General features: G+C 37.9%; 1 long non-coding RNA gene across 22 annotated transcripts in view; it reads left to right on the plus strand.

Annotated features, from left to right (window-relative positions):
* Window positions 1-819: 819 nt before the first annotated feature.
* LOC116252435 (uncharacterized) overlaps window positions 820-23,389 on the plus strand; it is a 46,501-nt gene continuing 23,931 nt past the window's right edge. For 7 of the 22 annotated variants that reach the window (XR_007573093.1, XR_007573094.1, XR_007573095.1 and 4 more), the window contains exons 1-13: window positions 820-864; window positions 1,314-1,409; window positions 1,584-1,748; window positions 1,847-1,921; window positions 4,023-4,384; window positions 4,849-4,914; window positions 5,415-5,450; window positions 8,525-8,604; window positions 8,682-8,722; window positions 8,802-8,883; window positions 9,116-9,153; window positions 18,503-18,550; window positions 19,691-19,737. This is a non-coding gene — a long non-coding RNA (uncharacterized LOC116252435). Of the gene's footprint in view, window positions 865-1,313; window positions 1,410-1,583; window positions 1,749-1,846; window positions 1,922-2,110; window positions 2,178-3,992; window positions 4,385-4,848; window positions 4,915-5,104; window positions 5,262-5,414; window positions 5,451-8,524; window positions 8,723-8,801; window positions 8,884-9,115; window positions 9,154-9,730; window positions 9,866-17,906; window positions 18,249-18,502; window positions 18,551-19,690; window positions 19,738-20,876; window positions 20,988-23,389 lie in introns of all 22 variants that reach the window. The other 15 variants (XR_007573101.1, XR_007573105.1, XR_007573097.1 and 12 more) reach the window with 15 other exon arrangements.

The raw sequence follows: 23,389 nt of genomic DNA on the forward strand, positions 1-23,389 counted from the left end.
GGTTGTGATTCTTGCGATCTAACCATTCCGACAAGATTTTGCTGTCTGCATGACCCAATGGTTGCGTAAATCGTAGTCATAAAATGACATCACTGTCGCTTCTGGAATTTCATGTTAGAACTGATCAGACACTGCATGCAGGTCTTAAATGAGGATCTATGGCTTGTGGAAGGTCAGCAAGAGCGGATGATCAATGGGGCAAATGTTTGGAACTGGCCTGTGGCATATGATAAGCTTGGAGCAAGGTACAGAATATGGAGAGATGCACTTGAAAGAGGCAACAAGAAGCTTCCATTCGAGAGGTCAATTCCCACTTATTTGGAAGGGATGGTGAGATTCATTCTTCACGAAGCTCTAGATAATATGGATTTTCCTGCCTTTGAAGTTTGATTCCCAGGAGTCCATAATTCAATTCCTGGAAGGGCAGAATCAACATTTCTTTCCGTCAAAGGAAATTGTATATGGGTTAAGGCTTGCAAGCAATTTGCGTCTTAATCGTCTAGAGTATTTTCATGTACAGTGCCTATGCTGATTTTTCTTCTTTTTCACGCTTTTATGACCCCATCTGAAGGTTCAACGAGGCATATTCCCTTTTTTAAGTGACTGTTCAAATATTTGGCATTATCATGTCGATGGTTAAATTTGATAGTACAAAGGGAAATTATTTTTGATTCACCTCCTTATACTCAATTGTTGCCATTGAAACTGATTAAATTCTGTATTTTTTCTTCTCTTTCCTTTTATTTTCATTTTCCTTTATTTGTGGCTCTGAAATCAAGGACAATTGCAGTGCAAAGCATCTCTTCCAAGGAAGGCAACCTTAAGTTGAAGATATCTGTCCCACAAGGTTATCATTTCTCGAAGGTTTGATACCGAAAGGACTTCTCCTATGCCTTGATTATATTTTTGCCTGTCCCTTTTTAACCTATATTCAGGGATCATATAGTTATAATGTAATAATATTAATATATACGAGATTATATATTATTATGTATATACTGCATATATACTAGTTCAAAATATACATACATATTGTAATTATGTATGTAACAAATATATAATACATATATGTACCATATATATTCATACGTATGACATTATTTTGCCTTCTTTGCTTAATCTTTACTCTTTTTAATTTGTTAAAATAAGAGTTTGATAGCATGGAATTTGGATTTATAAAAAATTGCTTGTTGCAGTTCTTCATGAGAATTCTTAGCTACGTGATGCATTGTCTTCCTTAAGTCTAAGAAAAAAGGAAAATTAACTATATATTTTCTGTCCTCAATTGTTCAGTGCTTCTGTTTCTTTTTCAGGTGAATGAGGTCAAAAATGTGCTGAAACTTTGCGATTTTGGTAATGCCATGTTTGCTGGGAAGAATGAGATTACACCATAGTTGTATCTCTGTTCAGTAAGTCCTCCGTTTGGTTCTGTTCAAGTATGGTTGTATCTCTATTCATTAGTTGTTTTCACTGCAACTTTGAAAATCTGTTGCGTGTGCAAATTCAGGTACTTCTTTGTGTGATGTGTATGCTTCTGAATCGTGATGTGAGGGTTATTATTGACTGGTTTCTTGAAACTGCAGTTCTTGGCTTGCCGTATGACCATGCTTTGGACATATAGGTCAGTTGGCTGCTGCTTGTATGAGCTATATACAGGAAAGGTCCTCTTCCCTGGACCATCAAACAATGACATGCTTCGGCTTCATATGGAGTTAAAAGGTCCATTTCATAAAAAGATGCTCAGGAAGGTATGCGATTTTTTGGCATGGAAAGTATACTTACTTTGGACGACTGATTTTGTTTATCTTGTGATTGATATCCCTTTTTACTCTGTCTTCTATTTTAGGGAGCCTTTACTGATCATCATTTTGATCGGGATCTGAATTTCCATGCCACTGAAGAAGATCCTGTTACAAAGAAGGTGATCATTTTTTCATTATCATGTACTTCAGGTTAATTTATCTATAGCATGGTGAAAGTACATCTTGTTTGTGTTATATATATATATATATATATATATATATATATCATTGTTCAGTAACAAGTGGCTGGGTAGGGCCATTATGTCCTTTATACCTGCATCTTAATTGACTCCACAAGGACGATGCAGGGAGTTCTTTCCTTGGTCAGCAATACCATAATTAAGCAAGCCAAGTAGAGATGTGCACCGAAAGGATGTAAGTGAACAATGCTAATCAGCTAGTTTATAACAAATGTTCCTAAATAAGCTTTGTAAGGTAACTAATTAGCTAATGACAAAGTGACTATAGTTGTTGAAAGGGCACTCTTATGGGTTTAAGATAGAAAACATCGATTTCAAGATCTGAGTGTGGGAGATTGACTTGCGGTTGAAGAAAGAGATTCCTGATTTTTTTCACAAAATGTATAAAATCTATCACTTTTACTGTAGATTTCTGTTGTTCTGTAAAGATTACTGTAGATTTAGTATTTTGTGAAGATATGGCATCAAATTTCAAACAATCCTGCATGACAATGGTCACAAAGGTGAGGAAAATGATTGGTAGAAAATCATGTGCAAGTGTTATAATTAGATGATGAACAATAAATAGATGATATTTGATTGTTTTCATTTTTTGTTTGCTTAAATAATTTCATCTTGTGTTGCATAAAACTTTGAAGTTATTTCTTAATGTGTTATTACTTGTAACATTATGAGTATGTTATGTTAATGGATGTTTATTCCCATAAGTCTATATTTATGTGGAACATGTTTTTAATGGAAAACATTTTTTTCTTTATCTTTTCTGTTTTTTTAATTTATTTTGAACTTTTAACATTAAATTGAATTTCCGGTACATTTATGAAACTGTTGTCATACGTTATGGTATGGCGTATTTGTTGGTCCCACCAATACGGGTACATTGGTTTTAGTCATTCAACTTGAATTCGCTTGGACCAGCTAGTCGTTTTGTGGTCTTAAACAACACGTACTTGATTTCTAAATTGACAAATAAAGACCGAAAAAATGGTTAATTGGTGTGATTGGTGAGGACTGCTCAACTTAGTCGGTCAAGTGGTCCATAGATTATGCTCCAGCCAACTTGATAGTCATGGACCTGTCAACTGATCATTGGCCAGAACGATAAGCATCTATTTGTCCAATTAGTTGCTAGGTTCCCGATGACCCAACAATTTATAAGTGCTACGAGATGTAGTCATGTTATGGAAATGTGGTGTCCTATGATGTGAGAGTTTCTCAAATTTTTTCTTAAGAAATTGCTCCCAACAATATTAAAATGTGTCTTGTCTCTAAAACAAAATGTTGCATCTGCATGAGGTAAAGAAAGTGCCGAGTGTTATCCATATCGGACAATACGTATCATATAGGTTTGAGAAACCTATGCGATACGCATACAACACACGATATGCCTGTGGATCATAGGTGTATCGTCCGCATCATGCGATACAAAGGCTGTATTGTACGATGTGGCTGATACAGATACGGGGACAAAATGGAAAAAAACATTGTTTTTTGTGCTTCTTTTTAAAATCGATCCTCCCTTCCACTTTCTAAACATCTCTAAGAGCTGTGGGAGGGGAGGTTTTACTAGTTTTCTAAAAAAATCAACATATGTTGGTGAACAAATTCCATTTGAAGGCGTTGAAAATTAAAATTTTAAAAAATTAACAAAGAAAATGAGGATGAATACGAAGATTATGATGATCATCATTGATGGATGATAATAATGATATTTGCTGCCATCAATGTTAACTATATCTCAATGTTTCATTAGCATAAGGTTGTTATTAAATTTTTTCCGGTAGTTCTATTCATATTTTTTTAATCCTCAACGTATTCTGAGCTGTTGATACTTGGAAAATCAACTTTTTTTGTCTTCCCTTAAAAATTCTCGTTGGCTATTGCGATGATCATGAAATATGATATGGATTTATTTATCTACATCCATGCAACATATTTGCATGCCCACACTAGGAAAGCAAAAGTGCTTTCAATTTCATTGTTAGTGCAGGCTGTTAATCGACTGCTTGTGAATGTTAAGGCAAAGGATTTTAGTAGTCTTATTTCAAGCTATACTGGTGAGGATCCCAAGATGCTGGCCAATTTCAAAGATCTGCTTGATAGAATTTTTGTGCTCGATCCAGAGAAAAGATTGACAGTATCTCAAGCACTGAGTCATCCATTCATTACGGGCAAGTGAATAAAGATGCCTGTTGAGTTAGCTATGCATTTGAATCTTTTATTCAGCCATCTGATCATTGGCCATTTGCTTGTCTCTGTCTTTGTCACATGGACCAAGTGCAAGCAATGCAGACTTCTTGCTGATCGTGAGCTTAACACAGCCACTCTGGGGAGCTCTCTTACTTGGCGAGTCCTTTCAGTCGAATATATTCTATTTCTATTGTAAGATAACTCGTCAAAGGCTTTTCATCTCTTGTAAATCATTTTTGATGATGAGCTCTATGAATATGTGTACACTTCTTTTCACCCCATTCTTTGAAATCCTCTTGAGCCTCAGCTTCTTATTACGAAAAGATGAGTTTTAAACGTTCTATGTATATATCATGATAATTCATGTTCAAATTCAGAAGTCGGACCTGGATAGTCTAAGTGCTCCTTAGAAAAGTATATTTATTAGCCTTTTTGTTTTGTGGCATTTTGTACTGATCACAGTTCTAACAAAAAGATAGAAGAGTAAAATTGTTAGCTGCTTATGCGCTTGATTGGGCTGGTATTTTTCTGTGTTGGTGTGTCTTTAAATGGAAGATTACTGTATTTTTCATTCCCCAGATAGAACTCTTTTTTTTTTTTTTTTTAAGTAGTTCTTTGGTAGTCCTGGAGGTGTGCTAATTCTGTCTTTCATTCAGGGCTTATGGCAGTTCTCTGAGGCAAATATAACAATGGTTTTGATGGTTGAAGACAGCAGAAAGAAGGTACCCTAGTTTGTTTGCTGGGTAGCTCAATAGTCAAAACTTTTAGTCATATGCCCTAGCCAGATGATTGTAGTCTCTTTCCAAGTGGTTGGTCTATCATTTGTAATGGAGCACTTTTGGGCTGTTAAAAAATGTGCATCTTAGAAGCATATCTTCAGAGTATTCATTGCTCCCATGTATGTGTCTCCAGAAGGTTTCAACATCTGCTGATTAATGCGTGATCTGTGCAATGAATAGGAGATAATTAACTTTGTCTCCATAATTCTGCCTTTCTATAACACTGCTCCCTAAGCTGACATTCTTTTGGGGGTTCGGGAGGCTATCTGGCTTGAAGCACCAATTATTTGGTGAATAGTTAACCACTCTGTTCTTTTATTCTGCTAATGATGTTCCATAGCTTTTACAATACGAGTTAAATGTAATTTCGTTAAGAAGATATCATAGAGGTCTGTTTATTTTTTTTGCAAAATTTCCTCTAACATGATTCACTGCCTTTTTAGGGTAGGGCAGATGATTTCTGGTGTCTTTTATGCACGGTAAGTATTCAAACTTCGGCTTGCTGGTTAAATATTCTTTTCCTTTGTGAGAATATCCTTGTCCTGATTCATTCCTTTTTGCTGCATTACATTGAGTTCTCTGTTTATTCAACGCTTTACATTTGTATACTGCCGTCATTGACTATAAATCATGTTAGTACCTTTTATTATTTGACCTTATACTCTTATAGTTTCTTTTAGTGTTACTTCTTGGTTTCTTTCATTTCTTGCTTTCTTGTTACTTTTTCTTGGTAGTTTATCAAAATTTATAGTGACTTTTCAAATCAAGGTAGATACTGGCCTTAGCCTTGTGATGACGTTTAAATATACTCTCAGTTTGGTATTTGCCTATTACCTGTTGTTGATGTGTTTTGGTCTATTTGAATTGCTACTTATATGGGTTATAATTCCATGTTCATCTTTGGTTAATCTGTTTTATTACTTAGAGATCTGCATGTGTGAGAATTACTCTCCATCTGCAACCAATGAACATTGCACTAATCTAGGTGTTGTGCTTTAGTAATTTGTCCATGATTTTTTGCTAGGGTTGCACAATGTGCACAGCTGCTCACTTATATTGCTGTCAGATGAAATATGCCTATCTTTAGTGCTGTTGTTTATTAATAATTCTATGCATTGGATTCTGTTAGAGTCCCATTCTACTTTGTGGTTTTATCATCATTCTAAATACTTAGTGCAGCGCATAAGTAGCAATTTCATAGACTATGATAAACATTTACTGCAATAAATGATGCCAATGCAAGGTTCATCACTCCAAGGCATCCCTCACCATATAACTGTATGGATGGCTTAGCAGGGCATGCTTTAAGAGGAAACCTGTTTTTTTTTTTCATCTTTTCAAATTTTTGATGCTTTGAGAGTCGGTCAGTTCCACCTCCAAAAACATGATGTACGGGGATCCTCAACCAATAATCCAGCCAAAATTCGACGAGCATGACACTGTCGATTTTCCATAGGCTCCTTCGTCGATCTGATTTATTGAATCTGTACTTTACCCCCTTTCCAACTATAGAAATTCTTGTGTCCTTTTGAAAGTAACCATATGCCGTTTCTCTCGTATATCTGTATATCAATAACGATTTCCTTGATGCCCAAATTCTGTTCAGCAGGGCCTAATAGGGCCATAATGTTCCTAATGCCCAACCTCCTTCAACATTGGGAGTGAAAATTTTAGACCCTGAAAGGTGTTTCTTTTTTATGATCATTGGAAGACCCTATAGGAAAGAATTAACAAGTCCTTGAAGCTCATCCCCACTTTATTCGGAGGATTGAAACTCACGTACTAATAGCATGGATAGGATCTGTCCAACACTGCTCTGTTGTCAACGACACTGATTCAATTACCCATGAATCAATACTTCACACCTTGCTGAAAAGAGAGTTACATACCGGGGAGGCGAGGATTAGAGGTTGCTGAAAAGATGCTATGTCACATGGGTGCATGGGTGCAGCAATGTTGTCTCCACATATATAATACAAAGTCACATTATATATTTCAAAATCTGTAGTACCCTCTTTCTTCCGTGTAATATAAATACTCTGGAGTCTGATTATAAGATTTTACTTGTATAACCTAAGTAGGCATAAACAAGTAGCTGTCATATATATATAGTATTATAAATTTGTAACCGTATAAATATGCAACATATATTACACTTTATATATGACAGCGACTTGTTTATGCCTACTTAGGTTATAAATGTAAAATCTTATAATCAGACTCCAGAGTATCTATATTACACGGAAGAAAGAGAGTACAACAGAACATATATAAACGAAAACTGGTAATACATATATATATATATATATATATATATATATCAGAACTGATTAACAAAACTTATGCACATTATACGTAGAAGACCATATGGCATGTGTAGAATATAAAGTTATAAACTGCATATAATATCCAATATTGGACTGCAAAATGTGGTGAAATACTAAGAACAGTATAAAAGATACAGAAAAAATTGAAAAACGGAAGAATCATTTCTAAACAAAAAAACTGAAAAGCAGACAAAAATGACCCCTACATGGTTTGACTGCGCCGGATTTCCTTGAATAGACTCTCTTGTAAGTTTGGTTGCTGTATAAATTACCGTACAATCCCAAGTGGATATGCAATGAGTTATCATCTTATACTGGTGTTCTACTGTATGATGAGGCTTCTGTTTCAACTTTTATATAGGTTTACTTTTCCACTAGCATAGGGTCAATTTTACATCTCTGCAGCACCCTTTCTCTTCCTTTTTTGCTTAATTATATAGTTGCCTAGACGACCTAGGCACACCATGTGCACCTCATTGCCTAGGCCCTGGGGGTTTATAGGTGACCAATATATAATATCTCAATGTGCACAATCCTATGGCTATGCATATAACATTCTTTCATCTCTTGAGAAGGTCCTTCTCAAAGACCAAAAGGGTAGGGAAAATAAATTAGATAATTGACAGAATGTCGCTATCCTTATCTTAGAGCACTATAACATTGGGGGCACATTTAAAATCACATTTGGAGTCAAGCCTTACAATTGTCTTTGATGGCTGCAATTTCATTTTGGTGATCAGCCAATGGTGTTGGATGAAAAAATGTAAATGGGATGCTCGATAAGGTAGGAGACAGGTTTGAAGAACTACATGAAACAAAATACTAAGGAAATTGAGAGCGGTTAAGCGGTAAGCAGGAAATTAATAATGGCTAAGTAGGTTCCATGGGAGGAAGCATGTGATCTTTTGCTTGTTGATTTAGCAATGGGATGGATGCAGGGAATACGGGCCCTTGTTGGAGGAGTGAGAGACGTGAGACCCCTCAGTGAATAGATAGTTAATGTCATAGTGTGTATAACCGAAAGGGGTTTCCGTATACACGTTTCTGACTTTCTTTTGAATAAAGGAAGTTCCCAACAACTGTTTCATTGGACGGTAGGCTAACTTTTGCCGAACATGATCAACGTTCACAAATAAGTGTTTGAGTGTTGTTCTTTGTGTATATATTTTTGTGGAATTGGTGAATTTCTGGTGGTCACTTAGTTTTGTTCCCTCAAAATGATGCAGGCGTACGGGAGGAACATAAAGATGGTTCAGTTCAGGCGTATAGTGTGCAAGCTTTCATTCCAAAAGATCTTGCAGCACTTGTAAGTGCCGAATTTGTACAAGCAGAAGAGTTTTTTGGTCAATCTTTGACGAATGAGAATTGTTTGTGGGACAACAGGTATGGCAGAATGGTTCCAGTCTTACTCATGATAAGTTTTGGTAGGTTTCAACAAGGAAACCCTTTCATGTTTCAATGCTCTTCACCTCTTTCTGACAGTTTCCTTTCCAACATATGCAGATAAGGCCATTGGTCAATCCTACAAAAGTTATTATAAATCTTAATGGGCTAGAGTATTTGTGGCATGATCTTGTATCAAAACGTGAGTTTTTGCTGCCTTTGTCTAGTCATAAAATACTTTTGAGGGATTAAACTAGGAAGGTAAAATGTTCTTGTTGCCTGCATAAGCTCACATGCCTAACAACAATGGAAACAATGCATCTGTCATGCCAATTTTGAAGATTGCTGCTCTTTTCCTGAATCCTTTCCTGGAGGCCTCATGATATGACAGTTCTTCCCTGATGTTGTTTCTGTTGTTTTCTGCTGCTAAGCAGGCTGCAGGCGAATTTCTCTCTGATTAGTTTGTTATTGTGTAAGTATTTTGTTCCACATACATAATCACTCTAAGTGCTTCTGAATTTGGCTATTTTTGAATAATTTTGGGAGACAGTTCACACTAAATTCATACTTTGATTTCGTTTTTCTTTTCTGTTGGTTACATTTCATGACGATTTTTTGGCAAGTACTGGAGTTTCTTGATTATTATAAACCTGAGCATTTTGTACTTTGGTATTCTTTTGCCTTTAAGAAACTTTTTGTTATTTTTTTTTTTTGACGATAGCTTGTGAAATTGAAGTTTATAATCATGTAACCAGGGCACAAGACTGATCAAACTTTGCTGGATAGTCGTACATTTAGAGTCTAACAGAGTCCAATCCCATAGTTGTCATTATCATGCACTTGATGATTTTACAAAACCCACCACATAGGATTGGTTTTGTTAGCGTATGGGGATCGGGTCTGTTCAGACCCGATCCATTCTCCTTATATCCACACGCCTAAAGCTACTAGGCGGTGGCTCTCTTGTAATTTTTTATCTTTTTATGTACAAATCTGTTGTACCCTATTAGGGTTATTCTTTAATTAAAGATTATGGAACGCATGGTTAGGTTAAGCCGGCTGCTCCCTTTCCTCCATCGTCTTCTTTCATCCTCTCTTCTCAACATATCTGTTTTGCATACGGAGAGACGAGTACTTTGTGAAGATTCTTACATGGTATCAGAGCCAGGTTGCATCGTCCTCCGGTGAGTGATTTCAGTTTGATGTGATTAGCCCTAATCTGCCCTAAATTCTTTCTTTTCTGGCGTGATCATCCCTCTTTTCAGTTTCTGCCCTAAATCTTGCGTGATTTTCCCTAATTGATTTGCCCTAATCGTTGTGCCCTAATCTTCTCATCGTTTTGCCCTAATTTTTGTCGTTGCCCTAAATCAATTATGGATCAGCCGACCCCCTCTCTTCTATCTTCCAGCTTTCTCTCCCAACTTATTTCACAAAAGCTGAATCATAGTAACTATTTGACTTGGAAACGTCAAATAGTCCCTTTTATCAAAAGTCATAGACTCTACGGGCATATCGATGGGACCACTCCAGCACCTCCTATGTATATTGACCGTGAAGTGAAGAAAACCGTAGTGGGAGATCAAGCTGCTGGGGCTGCGGCTATGAGTGAAATCAGATTTGAATATGAAACCATTACTGAAAATAATCCTGAGTATGAAGCTTGGCTGGCTCACGACCAGTCTCTTGTTGCCTATATTACTTCTACTTTGTCAGAGGAAGTATTAGGAGGTATTGATGATGATTTAACAGCCCTAGAGTTGTGGTCTACCCTTGCCACCACGTATTCTCAAGTATCCGAAGCACGTTTTCTGCAGTTAAGAAGGCAATTTCAGGACATCAAGCGTGGGACGCGTACTGTTTTGGAATATTTGAATGAAATTAAAAGTGTAAGTGATCAACTTGCTGCCATTGGACATCCCGTCAGCGACAAGGACAAAGTGCAACAAGCCTTGAGTGGACTGGGAACAGATTTTGATATTTTTTGCACAGCCTTGGAAGTCCTACCTATTCTTCCATCTTTCGAAGATCTCAAGGCTAAGTTATTCCAACACGAAGCTAGTCGTGTTCAGCGACAGAATTTGATTCCTTCCAACAGTCACAATGTACTGATCACAGGGACACATGCATTGCAAGGGAATCGCACTCGTACTTGGATTCCTCAGGCAGGAATGGGAAGAGGGATTCTCCCAACACCACAGGGCATGAATACTACATCTGCCACATCTAGAAGGGTTCCGACTTGTTTCCATTGCAACAAGACGGGGCATGTAAAGTCAGAATGTTGGCACAACCCACAGAACAAAAATAATCAGATTAGACGTGAGAACAAGGCAGCAGCAGGGTCAGCTTCATCATCATCTGGATCTAATGTTTCAGCAGACGTACAACAACTCCTCATGACAGCCCTGTCTAAGCTTCATTTGAAACAAAACGAGCAAGGAGAATGGTATGTGGACTCTGGAGCAGCAGCCCATGTTACTGGTGACGCAGGTAATCTCTCTAGTGCTCTCCCTTATTTAGATAAAGGCTCAGTTGTCACGGGAGATGGTTCCCATCACACAATATCACACATTGGAAATGTACAAATTTCTATGGGCTCTTCTTCGATTCCATTAAAGAATGTTCTTGTTGTTCCAAGTGTCCAGAAAAATATTATTTCAGTGTCCAAGCTTATTGATGATACTCAATCCTCTGTTGAATTCACACCCTCTTCTGTTTATGTCAAGGATGCTCGAACCAAGAAGACATTCGCTGAGGGCACTCGCAAAGGAGATATGTATGTCCTTGAAGGAGCTCCACAGATGTCAAAATCTCACCCTTCCGATTCATGTTTTCCAAGTCATAGTGAAGTCAATGTCACAGAGTATAATAAACCATCCATTTGGCATGGTCGGTTAGCTCATTGTAGTCAATCTTTTGTTCGAAGTCTTGTTGCAGATGGGCTCTTAGATAAGTCCAGTCTGAGTTCTGTCAGTGAGTCCAGCATGTGCTCGAGTTGTCATATCTGTAAGAGCCATGCCCTTCCTTTTCAATTAATAAATAAAAGAGCTCCAAAGGTTTTTGACACCATATATTCTGATATTTGGGGGCCTGCTCCAGTTCCTTCTTCTTCTGGGAGTAGATACTATGTCATTTTTGTTGACTCGTATTCCCGATATACTTGGATCCATTTCATGAAACACAAATCAGAAGTTTTTCGCCTATTCACTCAATTTCATGCCTTAGTTCAAAATAAATATTCCAGTAATATTGTGCATTTTCAATGTGATGGTGGTGGTGAATTTATTTCTAATGAATTTACTGAGTACTTACTAGATAATGGGATCACTAGACAAATTTCATGTCCGCATACACCTCAGCAAAACGGAATTGCTGAAAGGAAACATAGGCATATTGTTGAAAGTGCACTTAGCATGATGCATGAAACAGACTTACCTATGACATTGTGGACCGAGGCTTTCCATACGGCTGTACATGTTATAAATCGATTGCCATTGGCTTTGCTTGATGGAAAATCACCATTTTTTCTTTTACACCAAGAGCAGCCACGTTATGAGGAGTTGCGCGTTTTTGGATGTGTGTGCTATGTGCATGTTGATGTTTCCTTGCGAAACAAATTTCAAGATCGTGCTGTTTTATGTAGATTTATAGGGTATGCAGAAAATTACAAGGGTTATAGGTGTTACAATCCTAAAACTGGGCGTGTACATATTTCACGGCATGTTGTATTTGATGAGAACAGGTTACAGGATCCCAAGGCTACTTCTGTGACACTCAAGGACAAAAATGAAGTTTATGATACTTGGCTTCATGCTGAAATCTTAAGACAAGGGGCAGCAATGTTGACTGAGCACAATGAGCAAGTTGTTAATGAGCCCGAGACATCTGTAAGTAGTTCCTTGAGCAGCACTACTTCCTTGGACAGCATGCCTTCATCTTCTCAGCCCAGTGAGCCACCTATGCATAATCGGTTCTCAGGCCTGGTGTATTCTAGGCGATCAGTTCCTACTGCAGTTCCACGCCAATCACAACGCGTGCGACATCCTATTGATAGATGGGTGAGCTATAACAATTTTTCTTTGGATTTTCAGCTGTTTATGACAGAAGTCAGCAAAAAGGTGGAACCAACATTTTATCACAATGCGAGTAAGGAAAAATGTTGGGTTGAAGCTATGAATGAGGAAATGGCAGCCTTGCATGAATGTCAGACTTGGCAGATTGTCCCTCGTCCAGCTGATAAGAATGTTGTGGGATCCAAATGGGTTTATAAACTGAAATATAAACCAGATGGTAGCATTGATCGGTATAAAGCACGACTTGTGGCGCGCGGTTTCACTCAGCAATATGGAGAAGATTATGATGAGACATTCTTTATTTTCTATGGCTGAAAACGATAAATCTGAAGGGTCTACTAAATACAAGATGTCTGGGAATTCCTTCTCTTATGGAACCACGATCAAGCTCAATGGTTCCAATTATGAAATATAGTCTAGGGTATTCATAATGTCGGTGGTTGGTCTACCAATAAGAAGAAATATATTCTTGAGGAGGATGAACCTACTGAGAAAAAAATGATATATGCTGCGTGGGATGAAGATAATTATATTGTTATGTCTTGGATTATGAATAGTGTGGAGTCTCATATAGCCCCAACTATTGCATATTATACCAAGGCCAAGGATATGTGGTCTTTCTTGAGGAAGACATATCGCATGCCACTAATGTAGTCACAATCCTATAACTGGAGGAGGAGTTATGCAACATATGGCAAGGGGATCAGGACCTATCTCAGTATTTTGCTACATTGACTGCTACATATGAATGGTTAAAGACTCTTCGTCCACCTTGCCAGCATTGTTATGCATCACACTTTGAAACTGGTATTGTAGTTAAGTTCCTATCTGGCCTATCTTCAGAATACTCTATGGCAAAGTCTCAAATTATCACAGGCAGTGATCTTCCAGATCTAGCAGACACATATAATAGGCTGAGTCATCTTGCAGCTACTCTTTCTCAAAATACGCATGACACAATAGTCTCTGCAATTATGATATCAGGAGGACGGGGCCCTAGTTCTTTTGGTGGCACTAGGGGACGTGGTACAGGCCATGGTGCAGGACGTGGCAGATTTCAGTGCTCTTATTGTGGCAAAATTGGTCATCTAGAGGATCGTTGTTGGGACAAGCATCCTCACCTCCGTTCGAACATCTCCTCTGGACGTGGTGGAGGTAGAATCGCCACTGGCAAAGGTCCTTCTTCATCCCAAGCAGCCCATTCGAAGGCAACAATATTTATGGTTGAGTCTTCTACGGATCCTTCTATTTCTATGTCCTATTTCCTTAACTTAACTTAAGGATGAATATGATTGTGTTCTTGCTTCGAGGTCTGCCTCTACATCTGCTTTTACATCTTGCCGATGCTACTGTTATAGATTCAACATTCTCTGTTGGTACTTCTACTGATGATCCAGGTATGACATGGATGATAGATTCTGGTGCTTCTAGACATTGTTGTAATCAACCACAGAATTTTTCAACTTTTGTCAGATTCTCTACACCATAGTGTGTCAGACTGGCTGATGGCAAGTTGTCCCCTATTTTGGGCAGCGGTGATATCTACCTTCCACATTTAGACACTATTACACGTGTGCTATATGCTCCTCAGTTTCTTGTTAATTTGTTATCTGTTAAACAGATAGCTATTGATTTAAAGTGTAAAGTCATTTTTGACCCTGGTTCTTGTTCTTTTGAGGACTTACTAATTGGGAAGATGATTGGTGGCGGCCCTGAACGTGAGAGACTTTATTTTCTGTCAATCCCAGTTGATGCTGCTGCATCTTCAGTCCCTTCGAAGCCTTCTCCTTTCCAATGGCATCTCAGACTGGGTTATTCGTCAATACCAAAACTTCGTCGCATGTTTCCAGATATTCCTGCATCAGAGTCATTCTTATGTGATGTTTGTCAGTTGGGCAAGCATACACGGAGCGTCTTTCCTTTGAGTCAGGGTCCGTCGAGTCAAAGTCCGTTTGATCTTATTCTTGTGGATGTATGGGGTCCTAGTCGGGTTCCTTTTCGGTCATGTTTTCGATACTATCTTGTTTTAGTAGATGATTTTACTAGAGTCAGTTGGGTTTTCTTGTTAAGGGAAAGATCTGAAGTCATATGTATTCTTCAAAATTTTATCAAGGAAATAAAAGCTCAGTTTCGACTCATCGTAAAAAATATTCGTACTGATAATGCTCTTGAATTCAAGTCTTCCATTCTACTTCAGGTTTATGCCAACCATGGAATTCGACCTCAATATACAAGTTTTTGGATGCACTTGCTTTGCACATATCCTAGGCCCAAACAAAAATAAACTTGGTGCCCAAGCCATCAAATGTATCTTTATTGGCTACTCTGCCAATTAAAAAAGATATAAATGCTTTGATCCCAGAAAGACATTATCAGTGCGGATATTACCTTTTTTGAGTCTCGTTCTTATTTTTCTCCGTCAAGTCACTCTTTGTCTGAGATGCATGCGCCTATACCTCTTCCTATTCCACCAGTGTAAATTGAGTCATTTCCACCATCTCAACCTAGACCACATGAATGTTTTCTTGATCCTCCGTTTTTTTACACTCGTCGTCTAGGTCCCTCTCTCAACCGTCCACCAACATCGTCTCAAGAGGTAAGCTCCACTGATAAGACTGACTCAGGTTTAAATGATGACCATTCTGCAGCAGATCTCCCTATTGCCATTCGCAAGGGCAAACGACAGTGCACATTACATCCTATTTCTAATTTTGTCTCTACTGCCCATCTGAGTACAAGTTTGGTGCAGTTTGATCAAGTTCTATCCAGTCATGTTATCCCGTCTTCTCACCATCCCGCCTTGTTAGATCCACGTTGGCGACAAGCCATGCAAGAGGACATGAAAGCTCTTCTTTCTAGGGAGACTTGGGATTTGGTAGACCCCTCGACGGACTGTGATGTGGTTGGATCACGATGGGTATTCACCATCGAGTATCATTCTGATGGTTCAGTTGAAAGGTTCGAGGCCCGTCTTGTTGCAAAAGGTTATACTCAGACTTATAGTGTTGACTTCTTTGAGACATTTTCGCCTGTGGCTCAGTTGGGCACTATTTGATTGATTATATCTCTTGCTGTCCAACGAGAGTGGTCTCTTTTTCAGCTGGATGTGAAAAATGCCTTTCTGCATATAGACCTTTCTGAAACCGTCTATATGCAGCAACCACTTGGTTTTGAGTGACAGGGGGAGTGTTCCAAGGTATGCAAATTAAAGAAGGCTATTTATGGACTTAAACAGAGTCCTCGTGCATGGTTCCAGAAACTTACGTGTTATCTAAGTGTGGATTTTGCCAATCCCAGCTTGATCACTCATTGTTTATCAAGCGAGGCTCAATGGGAATGGTGATATTGATTGTCTACGTGGATGATATTGTTCTTACCAGAGAAAATGATCTAGAGATAGCTCAAACAAAGGAGTTATTTTCTTGGTATTGAGGTGGCTCGTAGTAATAAAGGAGTTGTAGTGTCTCAAAGGAAATATGTTCTTGATCTTCTGCAAGAAGCAGAATGTGGTGACTCGTTCTAATGTTGAGTCGGAATATAGGGTTATGGCTCAAACTGCGGCTGAAATGTCGTGGGTTAAATCACTACTTTTAGAGTTGGGTGTTTCAGTGAATCTTTTAATGAAGATGTATTGTGACAACAAGGTAGCTACATATATTGCTAACAATCCTGTCTTCCATGAGAGGACTAAACACATTGAAGTGCATTGCCACTATATTCGAGACTTAGTTCAAAAAGGAATTGTTTGCACTATTCATGTCTCCTCAGATGATCAGGCAGCTGATATCCTCACTAAAGCTCTTCCCATAGGCGATTTCTTGAGATGTTGTTACAAGTTGAGCATGATTGATATATATGTTCCAGCTTGAGGGGGAGTGTTAAAGATGTAAAAGAGTTTTTTTTGGAATATTAGAAAGTTAGGGAGGAGGTCTTTAGTTCCAACAAACGAACTATGGCCACGTCCTCATGACATCACAACTGCAGAGATTGGTGTGTCATGCGTAGGCTGAGTAAGAGTGACTGCAAGATGACTCAGCCGATTATAAGTATCTGCTAAGTCTGGAAGATCACTCCCTGTGAGAATTTGAGACTTCGCCATAGAATATTCTGCAGATAACCCAGAAAGAAACTTTGCCACCATACCAGTTTCAAAATGTGATGCATAACAATGCTTGCAAGGTGGGCGAAGAGCTTTTAACTGTTCATATGCAGCAGTTAATGTGGCAAAATATTGTGACAAATCTTGATCTCCTTGCCGTATGTTACAGAGCTCCTCTTCCAATTGTAAAATTTTAATAACATTAGTAGCATAAGAATATGTTTTCTGCAGGAAAGACCACATATCTTTAGCTTTAGTGTAGTATGCAATTGTTGGAGCTATGCGAGACACTACACTGTTCATAATCCATGCTATTACAATGTTATTATCTTCCTTCCACATAGCATATTTCCCTTTTTTCTCAAGATGTTCATCTTCTTCAATAATATATTTCTTCCTATGACCAGCCACAGACATCATAAATTCCCTTGACCAGATTTCATAATTAGAACCATCAACTTTAATTGTGGTTCCATACGAAAAAGAGTTACCAGCCATCTTGTATTCAAAGAACTTTCTGATTTACTACTTTCAGCCATCGAAAAAACTGACACACACTAGTAGGGATGCCACAGTAAAAAAACCAGAGAGAAATATATTTCTACTATCCTCAGAATATCATACGAAGATCACATGCTAGATAACAAAAAACATGTGTAATCACAGAAACTGCCCACGTCTGAAAAGCATAACAGAAAGTAGAAAATAGGTTACTGAATTTTGGTCGACTGCAATGGATTTTCAGTTTCAGAAAGAACTGATGCTTTCAGCCGAATGCTTAAACCTTCAGATGACTGCTGACACCTGCTGATTTCTGCTGCCTTCTGCTGACTGTTTACACCTTGAAGACTGATGCTTTTAGCCAACTGCTTACACCTTCAAATGACTACTTACAGCTGCTGATTTCTGCTGCCTTCTGCACCTTCAGAGATAAAGAAAACAGAAACAGCTATAGAAAACAGAAACAGCTATAGAAACCTGCTGATTTCTGTCTTCTCTTACACTATCAGCAGAACACCAACCACGTTTCCCCATTTTTTTATTTTTTTTCAGAAAAGGACTGCACGATCATCACACCTTACTCAAAAAAAAAAAATCCACAAGATCTGCTGTTCCTCATATCAAACAGCAGCCACGAGATCTCCTTAAGGATCTGATGACGCCTTCCACATAGGCGTGACCAGTCCTTCTCCACGCAGCACACCCAAACTTTATCTCTTTACCGCCTCCCTGTTCGTGGGTAAGAAGAAATAAAGTTGGGCAACGAGAGGAGGAAAGAGAAGGAAGACACCGGAGGAAGAAGTCGCCAAAGACGGAGATCGCCGGAAAGCTTACTTGGTTGTTGCCGCCGGTGGAGGCTCTGATACCATGTTGCACGAGAGAGAAAGAGAAAAGGTTTATGTTATTCCTCAAGTAACCTTAATGTCATATTTAAAGAGATTAGGGTGTTGACAACATATTTACAATTTCAGTCCACTAAAGTGTACTAAAACAATAAGTAGACCCTTGTCCACTTTCTAATATTTCAGAAAGACTCAAATAGACTCTAGAAAACTTTAACATGGATCATGTTTGTGTATTACATTTTTTGTGTATATAATAGAAGACGTTTTTAGTTTGTCTCACTGTATTTAACCATTTTTTTGCAGCTTCTGTCCCTCATCTTGACATGGTTGAAAGTGTAGATGATCAAAAAGGTACTTATTACTCTTAATGTTTATTTACTGGCTCTAAACTTGGAAGTTGATGTTGATTTTATGGTTTATTTTTTTTTTCATCATTTTTTCTGTATTAAACAATATATTTTAAGATGACGCCATAAATTTGTCAATTTTTCATTGTGGATTAGCTCATGGGAAGTGTTTGCCATCACATGCATGATGCATGTAGGTTTAGGTGGTATTGCTAAGAACTTTCACTTTGCTTCTGCTTATGCTGCGTGTGGATGCTGGTGTAAACAGTGGACCTTTTCCCTTCTTTTTTTAATGTTTATGTCTAAAAATTATGTAGTTAATTTGACCAATGGCACCATCATTATTTATTCTGTTTGTCTTGAAGACTGGAATGTTGGATAGGCAGTTTTAAAATAGTCTTCATCTCTTTTATGTAAGTTAACTTTGTCTAGTTACACGTTAGTTTTTCCCTTGTTTGCTTTGATGTCCAATATTCATGACTGTGTGAAGAGCTTCTGTGTGCATGCATGCGGTTATCACATCTAGAATATTGTTCCATGTTGTTGCCTTGTGCCCTTGTTCATAAGGCCTTCTATGTATGCTGATTGCTGACTTTACTGTTTTATGTTGCTGCTTTAGCCTCTTGTAATTTCCTATTATTGTGCTTTCACAATTACTGTGACTGTTGGATCTTTGTATGCAATCTCTATTTATGCTTCATCTGCTACTTTCAAAAACTTGATACATGTTATAGTCCTTTACAACGTCCAGAGAGATTGTTCCTCATGTCATTTGCTTGTGTAATCCAAGTTTAAATGTGTTAATGACTGGAAATTGAAGGCTTGGTTTGCATCAAGAAACGACTAATGACAGAAATATTTTTATCTGTAACTCTTTTGCTGGATAACTAAAACAACTATATCGTATTCCCAAATGGTCATTCCATTGTCAAAGCATGTATGGTTATGTACGTGCCTCTTGTACCTCTTCATAATTTGAGCATTTCACTACGTAAATGCTTCTGGCTCCTCGTTATGTCAACTTCTTACTTGATTAATCACATAACAATTATGCTAAGTGGATCATGTTTGTGTATTACAATTTTGGTGTATACAATAGAAGACGTTTTTAGTTTGTCTCACTCTATTTATCCATTTTTTGCAGCATCTGTCCCTCATCTTGACATGGTTGAAAGTGTAGATGATCAAAAGGTACTTATTACTCTTAATGCTTTTTTACTGGTTCTAAACTTGGAAGTTGATGTTGGTTCTAAACATGACGCCATAAATTGCCAATTTTTCATTGTGGATTAGTGCATGGGAAGTGTTTATCATCACATGCATGATGCATGTAGGCTTAGGTGGTATTGATAAGAACTTCACTTTGCTTCTGCTTATGCTGCGTATGGATGCTGGTGTATACAGAGGACCTTTTGCCTTCTTCTTTAATGTTTATACCTAAAAATGATGTAGTTAATTTGACTGATGGCACCATCATTATTTATTCTGTTTGTCTTGAAGACTGGAATGTTGGATAGGCAGTTTGAAAATAGTCATCTCTTTTATGTAAGTCTTTTATGTAAGTTAACTTTGTCTAGTTACACGTTAGTTTTTCCCTTGTTTGTTTTGTTGTCCAGTATTCATGACTGTGTGAAGAGCTTCTGCATGCGTGCATGTATGTAGTTCTCTCTGTCTCTCTCTCTCTCTGTCTCAGCCTGCCTACAGGTGACCTTATTCACCTTCAACATTTCTTACTATTTCCAGGCCATGTCAAGTATTTTTTCATGTTTTCTGGACCCATTGTTTCACAATATCTTCTCTTTTGAACTAGGGAACTTCTTGCGTTACTTGTTGGTTTCATGATTATTTCTTTGATTTCTTGGCAATATATGCGCTTCTAAGGGCATTAGCTATGCAATCAAAAGTTGACTACCCAGTCTCCCTAGGATTACATCTAACACCTAGGTGCCTAACCAGTTGCTTAAGTGGAAAACACCCCAGGTTTTCTCTTTTTGATATTCAAAATTGTGATGTGCTGTCTGGTTTGTGTTTTTGGAACAGTAACAAGGAAGCCCTGTCCTGCTTATTCGTAGACAAGGTTAATTTGTTCCCCTTGGAACAGCTGTGGATAAAACCAGCATTTGCATATTGAATGAGAACATGCTCTGTCCAGCGTTTGCTTAAGTTGGAATTTAAGAGACATGTCGTTCTACTGTGCAGCATTTGATTCCCATAGAACAACCATAAAATAATTTAGTGAATGTTTTTTTATTTGGTGACAGGATTAGGTATGTTTTTGCACAACAAAGTCCAGCATTAGTAATAACTAGATTTAGTTTTGGCATGGACAGGCAAGGGTTATCAAACATTCATGAGAATCCACTGGAACTTAGAAGAACATGGAAGCTTCATGACAAAGAACAATTGACAAGCTTAAATTGGATTCTCCTTCGCACAGAAATGTGAGCTGATGTGACTCCTTGTGCAGCAAGTACTGGAACTCCTAATGATTAGGATTTGGTTCAAAAGTAGTTGCAATCCTCATTTATCACTCATGCATAACCTCTATTCTCTCCTTACCACAGAATTTTGCATCTTGTGAACAGTGTTTTGGTGTTAGAAAATCTATTAAGGGCCTAGTCGTGTCAAACAAAACTAGGACCTTTGATTAGCCTATGTAGTAAAAAATGTATGTAGTCCGTAGGCAGTGACCTTCTAAACTAGGCTGGGCCATTCATGCGCTTAAGTAAAAAGAAGATTGTAATTTTTATTCCCCTTATCTTCTTTTTCTACTTTTACCCTTTTGTATTTTTTTTCTTTTTTTCTTTTCTTTTTGCTCTCTTTCCAGTTCTTCTTCGTTTTCTTTTATTTCATTTACTGTTTTTTTGGCTCACCTGGGCACTTTTCATTTCCCTGACTTAGCGCTTTTGAGTACTTACTGTCTACCTGGTGCATCATTATTTTAGAGAGCGAGAAGGTGACTCTATTTCCACATAAGTAATTGGAACAAAGTTGCACATGCATGGAATACATCTAGTGCATGTGCATACATATGTTTACACTACTTCTTGTTAGCACAAATTGGCAGGGGGCACTATGATGCTGCTGACAAAACAGGTTTGTGGATGCTGGATACTTTTTTCTTCTGGTTGTTTCTCTATCCTTATCTTGGAGCACTATAACATTGGGGGCACTTTGAAAATCCCATTTGGGGTCAAGCCTTAATATTGTCTTTGATGGCTGCAGTTCTCTGTAACACGGGTACGGCTCAAAAGGAGGAGTACCCGTCCGGTACCGGTACGACACCGGTACGGGTACGGGTACGGCACCCGATACAACAATTTGGTGCGTTAACCGTACCGGGTACGGTCAACGCACCGGAGGCCGTATCTGTCCATTTTTGGATACGGTCAAAGTTGACCGAGTCCAAATATGTCTGTTTTTTTATTTTAACGATTAATTGATTTTATCTTTTAACACTATTTAAACGTTAAAAAACCTTAAGTTTCGAAACCCTTTTTCGTTTTACGTTTTCTCCTCTTTGAGTCTTCTTGAAATGTGTTGATGCATCTGGGGAGTATAAAGATGCTGACTATTTAAAAGGGCTGTTTATAGAAGTCATCAAAGAAGTGGGTGAAGATAATGTTGTGCAACTTATTACTGATAATGCTCCAGTTTGCCAACGAGCAGGAATGAATTTGGCAAGTGATCCCAAGTATAATCACATATTCTGGACTCATTGTGTGGCACACAGTATAAATCTAGCACTTAAAAGTATTTGCAACCCATCAAAAGATGATCCAAATGCCGGTTTCTTGTGTTCATGGATTGAGGAGCTTGAGCATGATGTCAAAAACATCAGAAATTTTGTTGTAAACCACAACAATGCTCTTGCTATATTTAATAGGCATTCTGATTTGAAATTGTTGAAGATAGCAGAGACTCGTTTTGCATCCATTATCGTAATGATAAAAAGAATAAAGCAGGTGAAAGATGCATTAACACTTATGGTGACTGACAATGATTAGGAGTTTTATCGGAATGACGACATCGTGAATTCTCAAGAAATTAAAAAATGCATTTTAGAAGATGAATGGTGGGATAAAGTTACATATTTTCTACAGTTTACAGAGCCTATTTGGCAGATGCTGAGAGAAGTTGATAAAGAAGGGCCCATGCTTCATAAAGTTTATGATATGTGGGATAACATGATTGAAAAAATTCAAAACATCATTTTTAGACTTGAGAAGAAGAATGTTGCACTTGATGATTCTGAGTTTTTCGATCATGTGCATAGAATTTTAGTAAGAAGATGGAACAAAAGCAATAACCCTTTGCATTGTATGGCACACTATTTAAATCCCAAATATTATGGACGAACATGGTTGGCAGGAGGTACTGGTCGTGTTCCTCCTAATCGAGATCCAGAAATATCAAAAAATAGGGAGATATGTTTGGGAAGACTGTATTCTGATTTTCATCAGTTAAAGATAATAAATAATGAGTTTGCGAGCTTCTCTGGTGGACGAAATGATTCAATACAAGCTGCAATGGCAAGAGATGAAGAAGATCCTGTTAATTGGTGGTTGTGTTTTGGAGCATCGACACCAAATCTCCAACAACTTGCGCTGAAGTTATTATCTCAACCTGCAACCTCTTCATGTTGTAAAAGAAATTGGAGCACTTATTCTCAAATTCGCAACATCAAGAGAAATAAGCTAACTAGTAAGCGAGCAGAAGATTTAGTTTATGTCCACTCCAACCTACGCTTACTTTCACGTACTTCAAATGATTACAGGTATTTCTTTCTTTTTGTATCTTTGATGTGTATACATGATTTAGTTTATGTCCACTCCAACCTTTT

This window comes from Nymphaea colorata, chromosome 4, assembly GCF_008831285.2.
Source record: "Nymphaea colorata isolate Beijing-Zhang1983 chromosome 4, ASM883128v2, whole genome shotgun sequence".
NCBI classification, from domain to species: domain Eukaryota; kingdom Viridiplantae; phylum Streptophyta; class Magnoliopsida; order Nymphaeales; family Nymphaeaceae; genus Nymphaea; species Nymphaea colorata.